Raw genomic sequence first — 7,746 nt, 5'->3', positions numbered from 1 at the left:
ACATTGTAAAATGCTCATGTTAATGTAATGTTCATTTGAAATGTTGATGGCTATCTGTGGTTTGCCCAAACGTAAATTAAACGTTTTATTCTGGCGAGTGGCTTGCTAATAGCAGATGGAGCCACAGTGCGTCACATGAGCGTGACTTTGTGTAAGCTTCTATTAAAAGCACCCTGTGACAGATAACACCAACACCCACCCCCACACACACCCACCCACACACACACACACACACACACACACACACACACACACACACACACACACACTCTTCTGTTATCTCCCCCTCTCTCTCTCTCTCTCTCACACACACACCACCCACCCGCACACACACACACACACACACACACACACACACACACACACACACACACACACACACACACACACACACACACACACACACACACTCTTCTGTTATCTCCCTCTCTCTCTCTCTCTCTCTCTCTCTCTCTCTCTCACACACACACACACACACACACACACACACACACACCACACACACCACGCGCCTGCTCACACACTCCATCTCGCTCTAAACTCAGCCTTTCTCTGCAGCGCTCTCAGACAGAAGTGTGAATAATGGCCTGATCATGTCTGGGAGTCAGACAGATAAGTGGCTCCACGCTTTCTTTCCTGGAAACGACTTCTTCTTCTTCTTCTTCTCCTTCTTCTTCTCTCTCTCTCTCCAGCTTTGGACAAAAACTCTCAAAGGAGACACGTTTTCAATGTCCTATGTAATACTTCCTCTGTTCAGACAGCTTACCACCTTGTACAGCACATAATGACAGAATTGATGTTTTTATGCCAAGATATTTACACAATTATGTTCTGACTCTCCACAGTTCAATTCTACACGTGATATGAAATTGTATCATGATTGTACATTAAATTAAAAACACTAAACTCAACAGTGGAACTATAGACATTCTTTGACAAGATCATATGCCTCAACCAAGGAGAAAAAGCAATTTGGAGTCTATCAGTCCTTCTGAAGATGAGCCCAGAGAAGCAATTGCCCCTTCAGATGAATCGTCTGCGATTTTTCTTGAGATGGCTCATCTGGGATTTTTCTTTCTTTCTTTCTTTCTTTCTTTCTTTCTTTCTTTCTTTCTTTCTTTCTTTCTTTCTTTCTTTCTTTCTTTCTTTTATATCAGTCATTGCTGGTGGATGAGACCTAAAAGTCCTCTTGTTGGGTCTCCTGTCAGAGATCGCCATGAAGATTACTGCCCCCCCACCCCCCACCCTAAGACCCTAGTTATAAAAAACGTCATCCTCAGATAGCGAGCTGCTGTCCACGTGGCGGACGGCGGCCTCTGCAGTCACAGTGCCTCCGAGCTCTAGGGGGCGCACTCTGTCCAGCTGAGTGTTGGTCGTGGGGGAAACAGAGGAGGTGGCTGGAGGTGGAGGGACCAGGTCGTGGACATAAGCCTGGGCGTGGATGCTGTACAGGTGTTGGGGAAGGCCGACACTTCCACCGTCCAGCAGGAACCCAGACAAAAAGTGTCTCTGTGGTGCTGAGGGGGGAAGAGCAGCAGTCAAACGGACGTCTCTTGAAAACACTGAAACAATCACTTGAACTGCCAACACAATCTCCAAAATAAATGTGAAATAGCAAGGTTGGTCGACGGCGAGAAACGGTGGAAAATCGACTTACAAATAGCCTTACAAACAAAACCCTTAGTGAAGTTGGTAATTGATCAGAGTTTAGACCAGACTGATTACATAATAATGTCTGTATGTATGCATGACTAACCTTGCAAGCTGGTGGAGGGCTGTTCCAAGCCGTCATGAACGGACCACACATTCATGGCTGCTTCAGCGAGGGCAAACTGCTCTGCCACTCCTGACCACAACAAAAGGCAGACAAGCACATTTTAGGCTACTTCTCAACCGTGCGACAATTTCGGACGAAAAATAAAGACTTGGTGTGCAAAAGCCTTTAATGTCTCGGTTCTGTCTCACCTGCGGCGAAGCGAGCTTCCTTGATCTCATCGGTCATTCGGGAGTAGAATTGCTCGTCCTCCTGCAGTTCTGCCCCCATCGCCCCCCAGCCTGCTCCTCCTTTACCCCAGGCCCTGCCCCCACTTCCCCCAGGCTCCTGGCTGCCCGCTCCCCAATTCTTCCACTCGATCAGGTGGGCGACTCGCCCCTGGGCCATCGCCGTCGGCTTGGTGATGTGCTCCTTTATCGTGGCCACCAGACCTGAGAGGGATATAGAGAGAGAGATAAAGCAGACAAAGGGTAGAGGCTGAAAACAAGATTTCTTACAATTGGCAGAGCCAGGAGTGGGGTGTCTCTATCTAATATTAAAGGTCTTTGGATGAAATCAGCTGTGCTGCTCATCCCACAAAGGCATATCCATACGAATGTGGCCTAAAGGGAAATCAGCTGTGCTGCTCATCCCACAAAGGCATATCCATACAAATGTGGCCTAAAGGGAAATGAACAGGCTTTTCAATGAGACAAGAGAGAATGCTGCAGATACAGTAACAACAGAGATGTGATCGACCAAACACACATTTAGAAACCTTTTTGGGAAGGGGGGGGGGGGGGTATTTGTACTATAATATTTGAGATTGTCCTGCTAGAAGGCTGTGTAAATATGAAAAGGCTTCTTTTTTGTGTGTGCGTGGACCAATTGTGTTAGGTCAGCCTTTCAGCATCTATTTGTCTCACGTATTCCTGCCTTTTTCATGGCCGTCATAATGATACTGTCAGGATAACACATGAACCTGCTGAGAGAGGAGGCAGACACACACACACACACACACACACACACACACACACACATGAGGGCAGCAAATAACATGGGAGGAAATGTACGAACGCAGCTGTTTGTCTATCTGTGTCTGGCCGTTGAGTGTGTGTGTGTGTGTGTGTGTGTGTGTGTGTGTGTGTGTGAGTGTATGTGTGTGTGTATGTGTATGTGTATGTGTGTGTGTGTGTGTGTGTGTATGTGTGTGTGTGTGTGTGTGTGTGTGTGTGTGTGTGTGTGTGTGTGTGTGTGTGTGTGTGTGTGTGTCCAGTCTCACCCAGCAGGGAGGAGGTGGCCAGCTCCCCGATGTCATAGCGGTTGGTTTTATCTGCCGTGCTCCCGTTAGACAGCATGTGCTCATCCTGCAACATGTGATGCATAACATGACATAACACACATGATGTGAGGTCATGAGCATATCTCCACACTGCCATTTCCCCCCCATCTGCCTTGAACTCATATGAAAGTTGGTGCCACAATGGATCGGCCGGAGGGACGACTCCCTCTGATTGGCCTGAGCCAACCAATCGTCACTCCTCATGCCCAAACCGAACCAATCACTCCTCCCCGTCCCACCAGCCCATCCATTCTAGCAATTACCGGCTTTTTTTAGTCAGCTATTATTGTGTTGTGCAATCGTGCATGTTTGATGTTTTTTCCATAATCCTGCAGATCCTGCTGATAAAATAACTTCAAATCCATTTAGGTGTTCCAGTGCTGAGCCCCTCATTAATGTTTTGGTTGCATCTGTGTTTACCCTGCCTTTTAGACACAAAATGGCTTCTGTGAAAAATGAATGGACTGAGACAGCAGCTGGAGTGTAATGAGACAGAGATGAAGAGGACGGTGAGGGCCATACTGACCTTAGGCTGGCCTTCCTCAGCCCTGCCCTGCAGCACTGCCTCTGCGGGGGACCACACACACACACACACACACACACACACACACACACACACACACACACACACACACACACACACACACACACACAAACAAATGTCAGATAGCTGGTTTACATCAATCGACGATTCAATGCTTGTGGGTAGAGTAATGCTAGAGGAGGACAGGGCAGACTAGGCTCCAGTCAGATTGTCTGTGCCGCTGCTACCTCGGCCTCGGCCGCTGCTGCCCCGGGCCAAAACAAAAAGGCCAAAACAAATAGTGTGCAGTGGCTCTGAGATGCTGATTAGGTGTGGTTGGTATTGAATGACTTGGTCATAAAGGCTTCCTCTAGGCTAGAGTTAAAGGTCAAAGGTCAGGCTACCTCTAAAACAAACCCTTCTCTGGGCCTTAGCAGGCTGCTGGCCCTCCTCAGCCCTGCCCTGCAGCTCTGCCATGGGGTGCTGGAACTCTGCAGGGAACCACACACACACACACAAACACACATGCGCAGGCACCCACACACACGCATGCAGGCACGCACACACACACGCACACGCACACACATGCATGCACGCATGCACACACACACACGCACGCACGCGTGTGTGCGCGTGCACACACACACACACTAATGTTAGGTACCTGGTGTAATCTATCTTTGAGACGGTTTTGCTGTATTTTCTGTGTGCATTATGTGCATGTAGCCTATCTGAGAGAGAGAGAGAGAGAGAGGAGTGAGAGGGCAGACGTCTGGGTGTCTGTAGCCAAAACTGTGTGTAAAGACCAGGGTCAAGCGAGGCTCATATATAATGGATGAGAGAGGGAGAGCCCTGTTCACACCTGGTATTAACATGCGTTAACATGAATGATTCCCTGCTCTATCTAAATAAACACCTAGCAATGGCTGTGCGTAAAAAAAAAAAAGTTTGGCAATTATGTCTATTATCCTACTGAATTATTATACATGTCATTATTATACATTTCAATTATGACTATTAGCCTACTGAATTATAAATAAATACATAAATAAATACATAAATAAAAGCTAGCACTACTCTAGCTTGTTAAGTAGTTCAGTTCTGATCATCCATAGGGTCAGCTACAGTAAACAGCAGATAGCGCTCACAACACATTGGCAAGTGCTCTCAGTTCTCAGCTGGACGTGCAGGTAACAAGTTCTTACCCTGTTCTTCCATCAGTTCAAAGTAAAGCAAATATTCCCAGGCTGTGAAGTTGACTGTTGTGTCTGTGTTCTGAAAACCAGACTCCACCAGACAGTCAAGGCCGGGTCAAGCGAGGCTCATATATAATGGATGAGAGCGAGAGACAGTGTGTGCTATAGTGGAGCCTCTTGGCATGTTTCACTCTGTGTTCAGGCTGCAACACTCCCTGTTAGTTTTTTAATTGAAACTTTAATTGAAGCCCCCCCCCCCCCCTTCCCACACACACACACACACACACACACACACACACACACACACACACACACACACACACACACACACACACACACACACACACACACACACACACACACACACACACACACACACACACACATGCTGGGGTTTCCCTTGGGAGGTGTTGTCAGACAATGTTACTATGGAAACATGAGAGCAACAGAATGCAAGTGATCCCCTTCCATTTACTTCAGTCATGCTTGCTCAGGCCCTTGCGCGCACACACACACACACACACACACACACACACACACACACACACACACACACACACACACACACACACACACACACACACACACACACACTCACATTTGCACAAACACACACACACACACACACACACACACACACACACACACACACACACACATGGCTTGATGTAAGAGGCTGTATCTGGTCTCTAGCTGCTCCTCATCAGATGGTGTTAGCAGGTCAAGCAGCTCTATAGTGTGTCTGTCCCTGTAGCCTGATATCACACTGCACTGTTCACTCCTCCCTCTGATATCACACTGCACTGTCCACTCCTTCCTCTGATATCACTGCACTGTCCACTCCTTCCTCTGATATCACACTGCACTGTCCACTCCTTCCTCTGATATCACACTGCACTGTTCACTCCTTCCTCTGATATCACTGCACTGTGCACTCCTTCCTCTGATATCACTGCACTGTCCACTCCTTCCTCTGATATCACACTGCACTGTTCACTCCTTCCTCTGATATCACTGCACTGTCCACTCCTCCCTCTGATATCACTGCACTGTCCACTCCTTCCTCTGATATCACACTGCACTGTCCACTCCTCCCTCTGATATCACTGCACTGTCCACTCCTCCCTCTGATATCACTGCACTGTCCACTCCTCCCTCTGATATCACTGCACTGTCCACTCCTCCCTCTGATATCACTGCACTGTCCACTCCTTCCTCTGATATCACACTGCACTGTCCACTCCTTCCTCTGATATCACTGCACTGCCCACTCCTTCCTCTGATATCACTGCACTGCCCACTCCTTCCTCTGATATCACTGCACTGCCCACTCCTTCCTCTGATATCACTGCACTGCCCACTCCTTCCTCTGATATCACACTGCACTGTCCACTGCTTCCTCTGATATCACTGCACTGCCCACTCCTTCCTCTGATATCACTGCACTGTCCACTCCTTCCTCTAATATCACACTGCACTGTCCACTGCTTCCTCTGATATCACACTGCACTGTCCACTCCTTCCTCTGATATCACACTGCACTGTCCACTCCTTCCTCTGATATCACTGCACTGTCCACTCCTTCCTCTGATATCACACTGCACTGTCCACTCCTTCCTCTGATATCACACTGCACTGTCCACTCCTTCCTCTGATATCACTGCACTGTCCACTCCTTCCTCTGATATCACACTGCACTGTCCACTCCTTCCTCTGATATCACACTGCACTATCCACTCTTCCTCTGATATCACACTGCACTGTGCACTCCTCCCTCTGATATCACACTGCACTGTCCACTCCTTCCTCTGATATCACTGCACTGTCCACTCTTCCTCTGATATCACACTGCACTGTGCACTCCTTCCTCTGATATCACACTGCACTGTCCACTCCTTCCTCTGATATCACTGCACTGTCCACTCCTTCCTCTGATATCACTGCACTGTCCACTCCTTCCTCTGATATCACACTGCACTGTCCACTCCTTCCTCTGATATCACACTGCACTGTGCACTCCTTCCTCTGATATCACTGCACTGTCCACTCCTTCCTCTGATATCACACTGCACTGTCCACTCCTTCCTCTGATATCACACTGCACTGTCCACTCCTTCCTCTGATATCACACTGCACTGTCCACTCCTCCCTCTGATATCACTGCACTGTCCACTCCTCCCTCTGATATCACTGCACTGTCCACTCCTCCCTCTGATATCACTGCACTGTCCACTCCTTCCTCTGATATCACACTGCACTGTCCACTCCTCCCTCTGATATCACTGCACTGTCCACTCCTTCCTCTGATATCACTGCACTGTCCACTCCATCCTCCATGTGAGGATGAGATCTGACTCAGGGTCAGATCTCATCCTTGCACACATTGTCTGACACACACACAAGCGCGCGCGCGCACACACACACACACATGCACACACACACACACACACACACAATCTCTCTCTCTTTCTCTCTCCCGCTGCTCTCTTATCTGTCTGTGTGCAGCCTAAGTATACCATACCTCTCTTCTGTCTTCCCAGCTCGAAACCGCTGGGCTGACTGAAAAATGCCTTTGTTAGGAAACAATATTGTCAGACTTCATCCCAGATTCCACCCTCAAATAGTTCATAACGTCAAATATCACATGATGAGAAAATACAAAGTAGAAATGATTGATGTATTGATGTATCACACAGAATGTCAGAGAAAAATAAACTAAAGACAGCTGTTCAGACACAACCATATCAGTGTTTTAGCCTGAGCACAACACGCGCCTCACTCTCAGCTACAGAGCACCAAAGCAATAACAGAGAGAGCGGGGAAATGAGAGAGAAAATTTTGAGAGAAAATGGCAATTTCCCCAGGAGCCCGACACTGTGCTAAAGAGCAGCAAGGGAGGCGGCGGGGGACGGAATGTAATTTGTGTGATATC

This window comes from Poromitra crassiceps, assembly GCF_964638095.1.
Source record: "Poromitra crassiceps genome assembly, chromosome: 8".
In the NCBI taxonomy this organism is placed as follows: domain Eukaryota; kingdom Metazoa; phylum Chordata; class Actinopteri; order Beryciformes; family Melamphaidae; genus Poromitra; species Poromitra crassiceps.
This window is presented reverse-complemented; position numbering follows the sequence as displayed.